This window comes from Coccinella septempunctata, chromosome 2 (genome assembly GCF_907165205.1).
Source record: "Coccinella septempunctata chromosome 2, icCocSept1.1, whole genome shotgun sequence".
Classification (NCBI taxonomy): domain Eukaryota; kingdom Metazoa; phylum Arthropoda; class Insecta; order Coleoptera; family Coccinellidae; genus Coccinella; species Coccinella septempunctata.
Window position 1 is genome coordinate 21,131,899 of NC_058190.1, and position 18,176 is coordinate 21,150,074.

Genomic DNA, 18,176 nt, shown 5'->3' on the forward strand with positions numbered 1-18,176 from the left:
TATCTTGGAGACGGGCCACCCCGTGGATCCTGAGAATTACAGCATATTACATAAGGAGAGAAGAGTCGGAATCCTGAATAATTTGGAGTACCTCGAAATACTCAAACATCATAAATCCTGCCCAGCTAGGATACTCAATGCTCAACTATCGGTTGAAGCACCGAATTTGTGCGCCACTGTGGTCGAAGTGGACGAAAACTGACAGATGTCGATTTGACAGTTGTGCGGTAGTAGTTTGTTTGCAGTGCAGACCATAGAGTGTGGTGACTGACTTTTCATGAATGTCATTGTCTGTTCAGGCGGGTGCTGAGATTTTTTTCTAGAGAAATTTTTTCAAAGACGATTCTTTTTTGTGAAGATATAGTTTTCAGGATTTGTGTAATATTTCGAACTTTATGTATATTGTATTTGTCTAATGTTTGTCCTTTTAAGTTGTGTCTGAGGATGTCAATGTGACTTGACAAAACCGGTAACACAAAGAATAAAGAGTTTTTATGGGATATAATATAGACTCCCCTCATTTTATTCTTCCTTAATTCTCGTTATCCCATACCATGGATACAACAGGACAATATCTCCATTATTCTTATTTGGTGAAAGACGTTGACGGCTACCTGCAAAACAGCTGGAATAGATATACCAAAATAAGTTTTATTGCAGTACTGAACTGAGTGAGCATCCTGACTGGAAATACACAGATTTTTTATAACAAATGCGGAAAGGAAATTCTAGAATTTCCCGTGATGAGCGCATCTGTTATTGCTGATTCTCTTTTTCGAATTCAGACCTCAAGTTATATTTTATATCCAATTCAATAAATTTTGGCGAAATGAACTCTTCCAAGTTCTGAAAATGAAAAAGCTCTCGGAATATCGTTTTATAGGGCCTTCTGAATAAGTACACCGAATTTCAAATTCATATTCTAGACCTATTTGCGCTTCATTATGTGGACTCTCAGAGGGAAATTAACCCTTCCCAAGTCCTGCAAATGAAAAAGCCCTTGTAATATAATTCCTTGAGGGTTTATAAATACGTACCTACACCGAATTCGAAAGCTTTTTGGGACCTATTTTCGATTTTTTTTTATTATGAGAAATAGGGGTGAAATTCACCCTTTCAAGTCTTGGAAATAAAAAATCCCTTATAATATTGTTTCTTGAGGGGTTTCTAAATACGTAGACAGAATTTAAAACCCTTTATTCATTTTTAAGACCTATTTTCTATTTATTATGTGGACTCTGAGAAGAGGGGTTGAAATTCACCCTTCCAAGTTCTGCAAATGAAACAGCTCTAGTAATATTATTTTATTATTATTCTTTTTCAGACCTATTTTCGATTATATTTCGAATATCCATTTTACGGATGGAACTCACACTTCAACATACTACGAATAAAAAAACTTTGAGATAGTATTTATCAATTTCCAATGAATAAATACTCCGAGTTTGAAAGAATTGATTAGTTAGTTAATATCGATTTCACTATAAACAGTAGGGTACCCGACGCCACTGGTCAAACGGCCGCTAGATCAGAAGTGGCTGCTAGAAAGTGGCTGCTAAGTTCACACTTGCGTTGGGCCACATCATTGGTTTGTTCGTAGAGTGGTTTGCAACGGTTGTGAACTGTACAGAGCAAGCGCAATTCCATTTTAGGGTAGCGAAAATCCATTTGCGCTTGCTCTGTACAGTTCACAACCGTAGCAAACCACTCTACGAACAAACCTAATATCAGACAGTTTGCGTTTGCGGATTTGCTGCTAGCTGCGTTGGGAGATTGATACCCTTCGGACGGTGATGGTTGTTGCTCTCTTAATCTTTCGGGCTGAATTTGCTCTCCATTTTCACTTCCTTCGTCTTGACTGTCTCGACTGTTTTGTACATAATAGTAAACTGAATTCTGAAAAATAATTATTCCGTTATTTCTCAGATGCCCCAAAGTGAGGAAGAGTGGAAATCAATTGCCAAACAGTTCGAAGAGAAGTGGAACTTTCCCAATTGCGTCGGAGCTATCGACGGTAAACATATCGAATTGAAAGCTCCTGTTCATTAATTCGTAATTCAAATTTAAATTACGATGCATGTTCAAGAATGTAACTAAGTACTTTTGGAAAACATACATTGTATATGTTCTTTCTCCCCATACTGTATGGCGAACTGAGTTGAGAACAGAAACATTACACTACTCAGTCACCGGAGTCGACAGTCTTCGACGAGACAGTTATCAGATTTCGACTACGTTACCGTGAAAAGCGTTGCGATAGAGCTATGTGAATGCGAATTTTGAAACAAACATTTCTGGGTCGTTCGTCCATCGTAGGTCATGTTTGTCCACCCTTCGTTTTCATTTGTCTAGGCACCGTTTGAGAGATATGGGGAGAAGAAGAAGAACTTAGAACTTTTTTCGGTGCATTTTCTGTGCAGCACCCCCAAATTGCAAAAACGTATTTTTAATGGTACAGATCGTTGGTCCAACGTAAGTTCACTATTGTCCATCCACCATAGAAAGCTGTTGAGATAATTCCATCAGGGTCGAAGTGTCGAATGACAATCCCCAGCAGTGTTCGACTCTGTGAACCATATACTTGCTATTGGAACCTATATACTATACAGAGTGGGCAAAATTGGTGATACCTGAAATACAACTTTTTCAACCCAACGAGAGAGAGGGAAATGCATGGCACATTACGGTCGTTATTTTTCGAGAAACTAATAATTCCATTAACTGCATTCCTCTATCTTCATTTGTTTTCGTGTAATGTTTCTGCCTCTTTATAAGGATGTTATAAAACTGTTGTGTCCGCAACCCACAATGCAGTTTTTCGCAATGTGAGTTGCTGAACTATAAATGTCTCATTTTGGAAAAACACTCATCCATATATAATGAAACCCCTTTTTGTGGTGTTAAACTGTAAAAAGAACAGTTGTCTTAAGAAACTGCACCAGTGCATTTCGATAGCTATTGCATTTACCGCATTTTTGATAAATCAAACAGTGATTTCGCTTATTCGATATTTTTCGTTTAACTTGTGTGAAAACCGCATTCATCTGAACAAATTGTTAACTGATAGAGACAGTGCCTTAGAGTTAATTAGCTTCAATTGAAGCATTCAGAATTCGTCCAGTGTCCAGTGTATGGAAAGTGACTGGTCATATTTGAGGGATCCCTCCCGGCCTGCCAGTTCAAGGAAGCCCCCAACACCATTGGCTGTCGGTAAGACATTTTATGTTCAGTCTCTTACTGATTTGAAATCTGTACTTGTGTCTGCTTTCGCAACATCTCCGAAAATACAGTGCACACTAGCTCTACGTATATGAAATACGGTAAAACGCCAACATTTATTGGTCCTTTGGGCCTCCTTCAGAGGTCCTTTGGAGTACATTTTGAATGCAGGTTTCATTACTGAACATTCATATATCTTTTCTACTGAGCTTTTTTTTTGCCTTTTTCGCGGCCGGAGGGTTATTTGATTTGTCTCGTGATTTATCTGGCAGTGAACCACTTGAAAAACGCAAACTTAATCGTTAATGTTCCTAGAATACCTACATCTTTTCATACGCATTTCATTTCATAGATCTCCATTTTGAAATCTTTTTTTGCGTCGCATTTTGTATTTCACTTGTTTCGTTGGAGTTCTCGAAAATTTTCAAGGCGCAAGTGTACGTTGTTCGCGCTCACGCAAATCCAATTTCTCTCAGGTGACTTTCTCGCAGCCTTTGATTGGTCCGCATTTCGCTTTGACAAACTAGTCTGCTTTCACCGGTCGTTGGGTGAATATAAACAAAGTCAACACTTTTTTTGATTTTCCTTCTGAGGATAAATTGCTCGAATTTTGAAATTATTACGCTTTGAAATCGCACCGCTCTTCGTAAATCACTCGAATTACCTTTTGAAATATTCTTCGCACTATTCGCATTTGTTGAATTCGCTCCTTCAGCCATTGTTGGACTTAACTTGTTTACTTTACGCTACTGTTCTTATAATATATTTCATCATGACTGATACGCGTTTGAAAAAGGCCAAACTAACCAGAGCCATTGCTATTTCTGAAATGAAAACCTTGAAAGCTTTAGCCATTGAAGCTAAATCGGATAAAACTAAACATACGCTCTTCAAAATACGTTTCGGAGAAATCGATAATCTCAGGGAAGATTTCAATAAACAGCATACCAATGTGTTAACCGGATTATTAGCTGACGAGAGTTCAGATATGACAGCTGAGGAAACGATACGATCTCAATTTCAAAACGATTTCTTCCTTGTGAGAACTATTTTTTCTGAGCTTTTTGATATGGAGGAGATGGGGTTGAATAGTAGTTATAGAAAGCAAAGCCTGTTACCTCAGACGCATTCACCCAATATTAGACTACCAGAAATAAAAATTGGAAAATTCAATGGGGATTTCACTAAATTTCCTACATTTTTGGATTTATTCGACGCTCTGGTTCACAATAATCAAAGTTTATCGGAAATTGAAAAATTCAATTATTTAATTTCATCCCTAGAAGGTCAACCGCTATCGTTAGTACGTACATTGCCCATGGTTCGTGATAACTACCACATAGCTTATGATTCACTGGTACAACGTTATTCTAACAAACGCTTAAGGGCTCAAGCTCATTGGGAAGCTTTAGAAAATTTAGTCAAAATTAATTAATGCTAGTACGTTGCGCCATTTACTCGATACCTTCACTGAACATTTGGCTGCATTAAAACACATGAAATTTCCGGTGGATCAATGGGATTTCATTTTGGTTCAAATGTTATTCAAACGCATGGATAATTCTTTGATAACGAGGTTTGAACTTGAATATGGGTCTTCAGATATTCCTCAATTTTCGACTGTAATGGAGTTTCTGAATAAATATTGTTGCGCTATAGAATCCTTGAAATCTCCAACCTCCTCTGATACTAACAAGGGTTTAACTTCTCAGAAATTTACTCCGCAAAACAAAAGGGTGAATTCTCATTTTTCAAATATTAGGAATGATACGGTGATAACTTGCCCTTTATGTAAAGATTCGCACCAGCTTTTTGCATGTCCAAATTTTTTGAAAAAATCCCCGAAAGAGCGTCACACTTTCTGTAAAAATACACGACTTTGTTTTAATTGTTTGAGCTCCGTTCATATGTAGTTTACGCAATTGTAGGTCTCTTAATACTTGCCGCGAGTGTAAACTCAGGCATCATACGCTTTTACACTTTGGATCGAACAATCCATCGAGTAATATTGGTTCGGAGCCTTCTACTAGTTCTGAAAATAATACGCCTAACACGGTAATTTCTGCCACAGGTGTTGTTAAAAGGACTACAATGGTCTTGTTAGCTACAGCATTGGTTGAGGTCTGTGATAGTCACGGGAATTTTCATGTGATGCGTGCGTTAATTGATAGCGGATCTATGATGTATGATGTCATTTATTTCGAAAAGGGCTTCAAATATTTTAGGTCTACCTAAACAACGCATTGAAGTAAAGATACAAAGTTTGAATTCGTTAGAAACAAGTTCAAATTATGGTTGCATCACTCTTTCTATACGACCTGTCAATCAATGTGAGCCTGTTTTGATTACCGACGCCGTTATTTTATATAAAATTAGTGACGAATTGCCGCGAAGTAGAGTTTGTCTGACCGCTTTTCGCCATTTACAACATTTGAAATTGGCTGATTCGCATTTTTATGAACCTGGAAACATTGATTTGTTGCTGGGCGCTGATGTTTTCTCTAAGATTGCTCTAGGGGAAGTAATTCACGGAGAAACAGATGGACTTGATGCTATGAATACGAAATTTGGTTATATTGTTATGGGGAAAATCGCTCCTCAAATGAATGCTTCACCCTTTTCATTTTTTGTTTCTAGTCCTGAGCAGATATTGAATCAGGATCTTCAAAAACTTTGGGAACTTGAAGGGTTGCCCTCAGTCCCTGAAACATCGTGTAACGATGACGAAGTGTGTGAAAATATATACAGGGTGACTCAAAAACGAGACGATTCCGGAAGATACATTGTATCTTTGCCCTTTCGGGACGTTTTGCCAACGTTTTCGGGAAGTCGGGATGTAGCTGTTTCTCGTTTTTTGAGTCTCGAAAAACGCTTATTGAGGCAACCTCAACTCTATACTCTCTATCGGGATTTTATGCGTGAGTATTTAAACGCAGGTCATATGGAACCCATTGAAGAGGGTATAGTTCCTCCGCATTCCTATTATTTGCCACATCATGGCGTCGTTAAGGGCGAGGGATCTTCTACAAAATTAAGGGTTGTTTTTAATGCCTCTAGCAAATGCCCTTCGCAGTTATCATTGAATGATCACTTGTTAACAGGACCAAAGCTTCAAAGTGACATTTTGTCCATACTTTTACGCTTCGGAGTACACGAATACGTCATAAGTGCGGATATCAAACAAATGTATCGGATGATCTGGATGAGTCCTGAGCACCAAGATTATCAGCGCATCATTTGGAGGTTTTGTCCTGGCGATAACATTCAGGATTTTAGACTGCGCACTGTGACTTATGGTATATCAAGTGCTCCTTTTTTGGCCCTTCGTACATTGAAACAATTAGTGAAAGATGAAGGAGCAAGTTTTCCTCTCGCCGTTCAAGCTCTTGACAGGGATACATATATCGACGACATTGTAAGCGGTTGTAAAACCATTGAAGAGTTACTCGAATTAAAAACGCAGTTAATTAAATTATTGTTGTTGCGTGGATTCGAGCTAAGAAAATTCTCATCAAATGATCTTTCTGTATTAGATGATCTTCCAGAATCGCATATTTCTTTAAATGAAAGGTTCTTTGAATCGACTGAAGAGGATGCCTCCCTACGCATTTTAGGAATGCAGTGGCGTCCCTCTACGGACTCTTTCCATTTTTCGGTTCGTTTTATTGATCGACGATGCACATAGCTTCATTTGTTGTCAGAGTTGGCTAGAATTTATGATCCCATCGGATTTTTGGGACCTGTTACATTCTTTCTAAAAATCTTGATTCAACGTATTTGGGCCGCCGGGATAGGTTGGGATGATGAGCCTTCGGTGGAAATATTTCGTTTATGGGAAAGATATAAAACAGAAGTATCGCAATTATCAAATCTTCAGATTATCAGAAAACTCTTCGAGGAAAATTCTGAGGCTAAATACGAGTTGTATGGCTTTTGTGATGCCTCGGAAAAGGGTTACTGTGCCCTCGCTTATATTCGGGTTGTATATGATGATCAAATATATTGCAAATTCTTGTGCTCTAAAACAAAAGTCGCTCCTTTGAAAAAGATCACAATACCTCGATTGGAATTATGCGCCGCAGCTCTTTTAGCAAAGCTTTTATCTTATGTCAAAGAGACCTTACAATGTCAGCTTTCATTCTGTAATTTAGTTGCGTGGTCAGATTCCAAAGTAGTTTTGGGTTGGATTCATGGTCAACAGCATAAATGGCCAATTTTTGTGGCCAACCGAGTTTCCCTAATCAAGTCCAAGATCCCTTACGCGAAGTGGTGTTATATTCCCACAAAAAATAATCCTGCCGATGCAGGATCCAGAGGGCTGTTGCCATCTGAGTTCATGTGCAATGAATTATGGTTCCGTGGACCTTCAGTTCTATGGGAAGAATTGAAAGTGCCTGTTTTTAGTGAATATCATGACGAGGAAGTGGTAATCGAACCTTTGTCTCTTCTTGTTACACAACCGCCTAAAGATGAATTTTATATTCTCACCGAAAATTACTCATCGCTTTCTAAATTGATCCGCATAGTTGGTTTCATTTTGCGTTTTAAGCATAATTTGAGCCATTCCAAGTCACAACGAAGACTTGGTTGGTTGTCCTCATCGGAACTGAATGACGCCCTTTTGACATTGGTGAAAAGCACACAAAGTGTGGAGTTTTTCAAGGAGTTTCGATCAAAGATTTTCTCGAAATCTCTTCGCCGCCTCAATATTTTTATCGATGATTTTGGAGCTTTAAGAGTTGGAGGTAGGCTAGAGCATTCCTCACTAAACTATGAAGCGAAGCATCCATTACTTTTACCCTGTAAAAGTCCTCTGACTAATTTAATCATTCGTTACTATCATGAGAAATATCTTCACGCTGGTCGAAGAACGCTAAATTTTCTATTGGTTCAACGCTTTTGGATAATGTCGTCGAAAAGAGCTATTTTCTCTTGTATATCGAAGTGTACACGTTGCTTTCGATCCAATCCTCGCACGTTTCAGCCACCGATGGCAGATCTTCCTTGATTTAGAATTTCACAGTTGAAAGCATTCTCTCATGTAGGCGTTGACTACGCTGGCCCATTCTCCGTCTCCATGAGTAGACACCGTGGAATAAGAACTACTAAAGCATATATATGTTTGTTTATATGCTGTAGCACCAAGGCTGTGCATTTAGAACTCGCCTCAAATTTGTCGTCTGAAATATTTTTGGCCGCTCTACAGCGTTTTATCTCGAGACGTGGTCGTTGTAACCATATATACAACGATTGTGGTACAAATTTTGTAGGTGCTTATCGCGAAATAAATCGTTTTATGCGTGACGCTGCCTCTCGCGAAAAAATAGAGTGGCATTTCAATCCACCTTCTGCGCCCCATATGGGCGGACTATGGGAAGCCGGTGTGAAATCTGTTAAGACCCATCTGAAACGGGTATTGGGCGAACAACTCCTCTCCTACGAGGAATTTTCCACGCTCTTATGATTGATAGAGTCCATTCTGAACTCTCGCCCTCTAAGTCCGCTCTCATCTGATCCTGAAGATGTGATTGCGTTAACGCCAGGACATTTTCTCACTCTGGAGCCTCTCTCCGGTCTGCCTGTACCTGATCTAACCGATTTATCAAGCAACCGTCTAAGTCGTTGGCAGTTGCTACAAAATACAAAAGTTGCATCAAAGCTTTTGGACTCGGTGGTCCAAAGAATACCTTCATACGCTGCAACAGCGTTCAAAGTGGTTGACTTTTACTGCTCCCCCGAATTTGGGAACACTAGTATTGATTAAAGACGACAATAACCCTCCTTGCCGTTGGTCTATAGGTCGAATTATTGCATTTTATCCAGGTACCGATGATGTACCTCGAGTCGCGTTTGTTAAGACGTCTAAAGGTGTATTCGACAGACCTTTAGTAAAATTATGTCCCTTACCATCTTAGAGAGATGTATGAGTGTAATTTATGATGCTTGCATTCATTTTGATTTCTGTTTTTTCGCTAACCTATTATTATTTTTCACTTATTTCAAATTTTTTTGTCATTTTTTCTCGCGCGCGGAGGATGTTGTGTCCGCAACCCACAATGCAGTTTTTCGCAATGTGAGTTGCTGAACTATAAATGTCTCATTTTGGAAAAACACGCATCCATATGTAATGAAACCCCTTTTTGTGGTGTTAAACTGTAAAAAGAACAGTTGTCTTAAGAAACTGCACCAGTGCATTTCGATAGCTATTGCATTTACCGCATTTTTGATAAATCAAACAGTGATTTCGCTTATTCGATATTTTTCGTTTAACTTGTGTGAAAACCGCATTCATCTGAACAAATTGTTAACTGATAGAGACAGTGCCTTAGAGTTAATTAGCTTCAATTGAAGCATTCAGAATTCGTCCAGTGTCCAGTGTATGGAAAGTGACTGGTCATATTTGAGGGATCCCTCCCGGCCTGCCAGTTCAAGGAAGCCCCCAACACCATTGGCTGTCGGTAAGACATTTTATGTTCAGTCTCTTACTGATTTGAAATCTGTACTTGTGTCTGCTTTCGCAACATCTCCGAAAATACAGTCCACACTAGCTCTACGTATATTAAATACTGTAAAACGCCAACAAAAACCAATATTTCAAAAGGCCACGCTTTACTTCTAACCTTTTTATTCGTTTATTATAATAATGCAATATCCCTCTAATTACGCTGTCTATCGACTGACCGGTACCAAAGTCCATACCCCCAATATGGGAGTGGGGATTTCAGCCACTGAGCAACTCGCAATATATTCTAGGAAACATACATCTTTATGATTAATGTGTTGCTCAATAACCTTATATCTTCTCTCCCAAGTGGTTTACACCTTTCATCACTTCACCAAAATACATCATCATATCAACAATATAAGTACAAATTTATAATACATTATAACATTATGTCCCAAACTGAGAACAAAATAGATTAGCTAAACTATGACATACTTGGCTTCTTAAGAATTGTTCTATCTCTCAAATGATATCGGTCAACATCAATATATCATTAGTATTTCTATTTTCATTCCCTAAATTTTCATTGAAACTATTTCTATGATTATCTAAAATTATCTGTTACCTATTCCTACGACGTATTTTATTACCATCTTGTGTGAGAACGAGGCTCTTCACATTTTTTAAAAATTCTACCTTTTTTCCATACATTATTTAATCTATAATTAACTATATCATTTTCCTTTCCTTCCCTTAGATTTTTTGTATTTTATCATAAAATATTTCTGTTTTTTTTCTGTCTATCATTGAAATTATTCATCAATTTTCTATTATTCACTAAATATGGTTTCAGAAGAGCACTCAGTGAAGGTATATTATCTTTCAGACGCCTACCAAGAAATAATTTAGCAGGTGACAAACCTACATCCGGTATTGGACTATTTCTACATTTCAATAAATATATTTGAAAGTTGCTGTTTGCATCAGCACACGTTTTCAGAATTTCTTTACAGATATTGACTGATTTTTCAGCCATTCCATTGTTTCTTGGATAATTTGGACTAGAATGAATGATTTTAATGTCATACCTTAGTAGGTATGACATTACATTATGACATATGACATTACATTAAGATTTCACTAGTGTGAAATCTTTAAACATATATGAATTGAATAGTACATTATCACATACGGTTTTATCAGGGAAACAAAATGAAGCAAAAATTTCCATTAATCTCTTAATCACCTCTTCCGTACACTAAATAATAAAATTTTTCAACGGCATACATTATAGCACAAAGCTCACGTTCTATATTGGCGTATCTTTTTTTCTGCATCAATCAACGTTCGGGAGGCATACGTGATTGGCTTACCGTCTTGCAACAAACACGCACCAAAACCATCTAAACTTGCGTCACATTATATTACTAAAGGATTATTTGGATTTTGGATTATAGTTAACTAGAATGGGTGCTTTTACGAGCAGTCTTTCAATCTTGTACGACTAATTTCGTAAGCACCGAGTGGGAGAGGTAAGAGGGGAAAATCAGCTGATTTAGAGGTTTGGGAATTTTCTGTTTCTTTCAAAACCACCGCACGTCCATGTCCGCGAAAAATGCAAAACGAGAGACGAATAACCTGAGCATAGGCGCGTGCTACTCTCGACTCGGAAAACAGATAGAAAATACGAGAAAAAACTTCAGAAATTCGAGATTTTTCAGCACGAATGTAAACGCATCTAGCATCACCTGGGGCCTGTGGCCGTTTCTTATCACTCGAGTCGATAAGGTCAATTTTCGCACAACAGCCAAAGGAGATCAGCACATCAGCTGACATTAACGTAATAGACGAACCTCCACTGTCACAGGAGAGCACACAGTCGCAATTAGCCCTGAAAAATTCGCACCTCGGTTCGCCCCTTTTTTTTTTCCTTTTTTTTTTCTTTTCTTTTTGTTTTTTCTCTTTTTTCGTCTTTTTGTAGATTCATTCCCGGCAACGGGATACAGCAATGAATGAATGAATGACGGAGAGGCAGAGCCAAAAAAAGTCTCTGAATTTATTAAGCCTGGTTTTTTCTCATGTGATTACAATCATAATATACAACAAAATGCTGCCGTCAGTCAAGTGGATGTTAGAACATGCGCCTCAGGGCGCGCGGTCAAACATGTCGTGATCACCGACATAATAAAATCAATTTCTTAAGGCTGAAACTTTATAAACTTTTGTATTTCAGTATGTAAATCAAAATTATGATAGTCAGTCAACGTCCTATCGGGACAGAGCTGGTCAGTCAGCTTGTGCGTAGATAGAAGTGGGACTGGAAATCATCAAAGGATGATTAATGTCAGTAGAATGCATCAAAGATTTAGAAATTCTGTTTGCAATGCTCTTCCTGGACTGCATGCTTGGACGAAGGTGACTTTAACCAGTGGCGGCTCGAGCATATTTATCGTGGGTCGGCAGATATATATATATATATATGCGAATCGGTCTTTTTGAGGACATTTCATATATTTCTCATATATCAAATATAATGACATAGTTAGGTTCGCATTGTAATTCTGGGTCATATAATTCGATCCGTTTGCCCATATGTGAATTTTTTTGCTATCTATAGGGAAAAATGCATGTATGTGACCATTTGGGGACGCTCGAAAAAAATTTTTTTTTTGTGTTTCTTCAGCTTTGTACTGAATTGCAATACACACCACTTTTCATACTTTTCGAAGAAATTTTACATTAGCACACCAGGATTCAGGCGCGGATACACTGGAACCAGTCCCGACTTTTTACGGGAGAACTTTTAGATATTTTTGCTGATCTTGTAATTATTTTAGTCTTAGTATGTTTCAAATTCAGGGAAACCAGCAAAATTAGGGGTGTCCTGAGCTATTGGGGGGGGGGGGGGAAGCTCACAAGGAGGGCATTATCTTGGGAATTCATTTTGGAATGAGACTTTTTTGGGGTGATCTTCCTTAGAAATGGTAAAGCGCAACGCTCAATAGATTCAGAGAAAATGATCTTCAAAAGTTAAACTTTAGCTTTTCAATTAGAATTGATATGCCCAAAATTTGAAAGGGGCGCACGTAGCCGAACAGCTAGTTCTGGGTTTCGCCTAGAATATCATGGTTCGTACCTTGTTGTAGTAGACTTACTTTTTATATTTTTGCAATAAAATGAGTTGATTCACTAATAGTATTGACCACTTGACGAACAAAAATGATATTTAGCAACCGAAAAAAAAATTTAAATCATTATTGAATTTCATATATTGAAGCTGGATTTTACAATGGTGAATCACTTCTTTGAACGATTTTATGCTCAATATGCTGTGAATTTAAAGGAATAAAAGTCAAGAAATGAATTCATGTAAAAATTCAGTCCTGTACATCATCATAACCAATATTTCATAAAATGATTGGATTCGCTTTCAGGATATAATGATAATTAAATTGAACTTCTTAATAGGCCATCGCAGTTTATCACCCTATGTAGAGCATGTATTTATTGAGCGAAGAACTGTATTATTCAAATCATCCATTGATATACTGAGTAGCAGTTATTTGATAACAAATAATTGGCATGTATTCATTAATAATTTTAAAATATGTATCATCGTTTCGAGGAATGCAACACTATGTCCCATAATCATTTCATGTAATAATGTAACAAAAATTCATTTGAATTAAGGTGAGCAGTCACAATGCCCCCAAGGAAAATCGCCATAATATTCTGTAATGAAATTTATCTGGCAACGCTGCTCAGACCAGCCCCTCTAGCTAGGGGATGAGTTAAAAGACGGAAGACGGAACCGAGATGCGAATTCCCAAAGCAGGTAGAATGGTCCAGTAAAGGAAGGGCTGAAATCACTTTTTCTCGGAAAGAGCTGCATTTTTGATATGTTAATTGTTATGAAAAGAGAAACATATGGACAAAAATGCAGGTGTCAAAATTTTCAAAAATTGCCCAATTTGGCAACTCCGTACTATCGGAATGTTTACCTTTGGAATCTGTATGAATTTGTAATTATTTTCGAAATTAGCGTTACAGGCAGTGTTTCACAGTCTAAAACTTCTGAAATTTATTCGAAGAAAGTTTTCATAATGGTAAGATACGGATAATTTCATGAATTAAATCCGAAGGATTCTGTAAATGGAACACATTCGTAAGTATAGGTTAACTTTATGTTTGTTTTGGTTTTCAGTGTCGACTCATACCACTGGTTTCAATTATATGGTTTCAATGGATAAATATTTTTTTTGTTATAGCCTTCCCAATCGAGATTCGAAATGATGGGTTTTCTCTTTGAGGTTTGGAAATTGATCGGAAAAATCCTAGATTCGGGCATATTATGCCCGAATCACTTCAACTGGATATAATTTGTGATAAGATTAGTAAACGTTAGCCCATTGCCCTTCCAACTCTTTACATTTGAGAGCAAAGAGACTAAGACTTCAAGGTGAGAATTTTCATTGTTGTTCAAAATACTTCTTGAGACTGTATTCATATTTTAGCACTTCTCTGATTAAAAGTATGAGTACTTTATCAGAGGACACTTTTCCGAAGAGGAAACCTAGGGCAAAATTAGTTACCAATTATTTTGTTGTTATGATACCTACATACAATATACATGAGTAAAACCTCCAGACCCTCCCCAACCTTTTGAAAAGAAGCTTCAGAAGAAATTGTTCAATCAGAGAAAATATTTACAGAGAAAACATTGAACCTAAAGTTTCTGCAATCAAACGAAGTAGGTAAGCTAGGTGTGGCATTTAAAGATTCATTATTGAAATATGTTTTTGTTATTTTAGAAAAACCTATGTTTGGGACATGGCTGAAGAAGAATTCAGTTCGGATAAAACAAGGCCAAACTTCATATTCATGAGGAGAACTATTTTTCGCTTCGGAGTAATGTTCATTCTGTAGTCGAAGCTATGGAACTTGAATAATCTGCTATATTTCAGAGTAAATCCTTTCATCACAGTCATCTATAAGTGCTTCTAAGGTGTAGTGTTCACAAAATCCAACATAAAAATATTTTAATTTTCCTCATGAATAAACATTATTCTGTATAAGAATCAATTATGTTCTCTTTGTAGGCTCCTCTTTCTGGTAAAGGAATAAATGTTTGAGAGGAAGTTGAAAGACCTATCAACACAGATATACAGTCCTGCATTGAGATCATTTACTTTGACATTCTAATCCCCAAGAGCTAATTATTTTGCACGCATTCCATTCAACAAAAATGTTTGAAATATAAATTGATTGTGAGTGTTTTGGCCAGGGAGTTAAAGAATATTTGTGTATGCTATTTCTTTTCTTTATCTTTCAAATTTTGGTAATTATTAACTGACAATGAGACATTGGTGTTTTTTTTTTATCATATAACATCATTTTTGTTCTTAATAAAGATTTTTATATATAAGTGTTTATTAATAAGAAAATATCATGCCTATTTAGGCAAGTACATATGTACAAAGAAATGGACTGGTAAGAGCGAAACCGGTCTGTCACTACTCAACCTTGATGATGGCTCGTTTCCAATGGTCATTCATATGATGGTCTTTACCAGTCCATTTCTTTGTTCATAAGTGTTTATTTATACATAAGTTGAATACAAATTCTTGGGCTGAGTTTTTGAAAATTGTGTTACTCAAAATTGTCCACTTGTATAATTTACAAGGTAAAATCGAATATGAACAGCTCGCAGTATTCAATATTTCCCATCGAAATTCATCGAAGACGATGACCTATACACTTGAAATTTTCAGGGAACGTTTATTAGGTATCAATGAAGTACAGTTATTAATTGCATAATCTTCGGAAGAGGCTGAGGGGTGGAAATCTCACCACCTCCAACGCCGTATTCCTTTTTGCTATCAAAATTCATCGATGACGATGGCCTCTACACATTAAACTCGCAGGGAACGTTTATTATGTGCTTATGAAGTACAGTTATTAATTTCATGATCTTCGGAAGAGGCTGAGGGGTGGAATCTCACCTCATAGTTATGTACGAAGCAACGATTCTTACAAACTATTGTCAACGAATGTTTTAAGGACTACCTATGCTATCAAGGGGTTGGTGGTACTTGATGAGTAATAAAAAACAGTTACAATATGGTATCAACCTAAGCATAGAAAAACGTCGTGAAATTATTGTAAAAATTTGTTACGGTCATGAACCAGCTTTATCTGAAATACCTCAATTTGCTCATTTTCGCAATCGGTAGCATTTGGAATGAAGCACAAACCAGATGAGTTTATGACCGCTCAGGCCCTTATTGAACCTTTGTCGGAAGCTGGGAATTCTAACAAAGCATTTTTACGAACAACCATCTGTGTAGATGCCATCATCATCGATAAATTTTGATAGCGAAAAGGAATACGGCGTTGCAGGTGGTGAGATTTCCACCCCTCAGCCCCCTCCGAAGATCACGAAATTAATAATAGTAATTCATTAGCACATAATCAACGTTCCTTGCGAGTTTCATGTGAAGAAGAAAACGTCATCGATGTATCTTGATAGCGAATAGGTCATAAAATTAACAACTGTACTTCATTGATACCTAATAAACGTTCCCTGAAAATTTCATGTATAGAGGCCGTCGTGTTCGATGAATTTCGATGTTAAATATGGAACACTGCGAGCTGTTCATATTCGATTTCACCTTGTTTTGACCCTTTCAGGTGAAAAAAACAATTGATATCAGGGTAAACCATCCGAAATGACTTCCCGAAGAATCTCTATAAATTTCTAATAGCTGCTGTTCGCGAAACGGGAGTTACGATATTATTAATTTCACATCCGACGCAACTGGCCAATCGGCCGCTAACTCCAAGAAACGTGTACGCCAGGTTCACACCGATGAATAGATGGATACAATTTTTTTCCTATTCGTATTCCTAAGTTATATGAGTTATTGGTAGCGATTCATCTATAGGTTTTCCCATCACGATTCAGAGAGCAATATCCATTTGGAATTTTTTGATCCCAGAACTATACAGGGCGTCCCAAGTTCGAGTGCCTATTAGACATTTCTGGAGAACTGGACATATTCGAACTTTGAAAATATTGTTCAAAGTTCTCTACTGAGCTAGAATTTTTTTGAAGCCTGAGCGAAAATAAATTCGTTCAAAAAAAAATTTTTTTTATTTTTTCCTTTCTGATATGATTGGGTATTCAATTCTAAATAGGGACAGTTCTATTAGAACTATTGTATCCATTCCAAAGACTTTTCAAAATATCGAGAAAAAACTGGAGAATAAGTCAAGTAAGTATATATATTATGATTTCTATGATTCGTAGTCGCTATTATGTTCATTCTTACTATTTTCAACATCCTGAGCGTTAACCATTCTCATAACATCGGAGTAGAAGAATGTGGAAAGTTCATGCATCTTTTGAATTCCAGGAATATCATCACGGCGATTCAAATTTTGTGTCGAAAACTGCTATCGAATATTGGTTATAATTTCTGTTTTTCAAATTAGAATCCTATTTTTTATGATAACGTTGAATTCTGCAAAGAAAAATAAAAATCGTACTCTAAAAAAAGAATTAAGAACAAAATATAAAAAAAATGGAAAAAAAATCAGAAATCATTATCATTATTCTTCTTTGCAGAATCCAACGCAATCATAAAAAATAGGGTTCTAATTTGAAAAACGGGAAGTTATGACATATTTTAAATCTTAGTTTTCGACACAAAATTTGAAACACCCTGTGATGATATTTCTGAAATTCTAAAAACGCATGACCTTTCCACATTCTTCTACTTGAATGTTATGAGAACGGTTTACGCTCAGGATGTTGAGCCTAATACTGACTAGGAATATTTGACTTTTTTATCAGTTTATTCTCGTTATTTTGAAAACTATTTGAATGAATACAATGGTTTTAACATAAATGTATTCAAAATTGAATATAATATTCAATCATATCAGAATGGAAAAAATTGAAACATATTTTTGAACAAATTTATTTTCACTAGCTAGGGCTCCAAAAATATTTCAGCTCATTAGAGAATTTCGAACAATATCATAATCCCAATTTTAAGATTTCAATTATATTCAGTTCTACAGCCACGTCTAATAGGCACTCGAAATTGGGACACCTGTGTAGTTCTGGGACCACAAAATTCCAAATGGATATTTCTCTCTAAATCGTGATGGGAATGATGGGATACTCTATAGATGAAGCGCCAATTATTCCTAATAATCAGGGATACGAATAGGAAAAGATTGTACCCATCTGTTCAATGGATGAAAAAAAAATACATACCTACATATCAAATTTGGGATGTAAAAGAATATACAGCGATTGGGTTGCCTAAAAATAAACTGTCAAGATTATGATTATGGTCAAATTTTATCAGACTGTACATTTTTAAAGCTTTCAATTCTTATATCCAATCTGAGTGGAGGGGCGTCATCATGAATTTTTGCCCGGTCAGAAGAAATCGTAGATCCGGGCCTGATGATTAAAGGCATAAAGTAAGTCATGGGTCTG

The 18,176-nt window shown here is 36.8% G+C and overlaps 1 protein-coding gene and 1 long non-coding RNA gene across 3 annotated transcripts in view; both read left to right on the forward strand.

Annotated features, from left to right (window-relative positions):
- Positions 1 to 18,176, forward strand: part of LOC123307845 — a 50,971-nt gene that overhangs the window by 16,382 nt on the left and 16,413 nt on the right. The window lies entirely within an intron of this gene.
- On the forward strand, positions 13,656 to 15,331 carry LOC123307846. Of its 2 annotated transcripts, none has more exons than XR_006537015.1 (5): positions 13,656 to 13,829; positions 13,933 to 14,123; positions 14,179 to 14,418; positions 14,476 to 14,669; positions 14,764 to 15,331. It is a non-coding gene; the product is annotated as an uncharacterized LOC123307846 (long non-coding RNA). The 2 variants fall into 2 exon arrangements; XR_006537016.1 differs by having other exon boundaries at positions 14,179 to 14,414.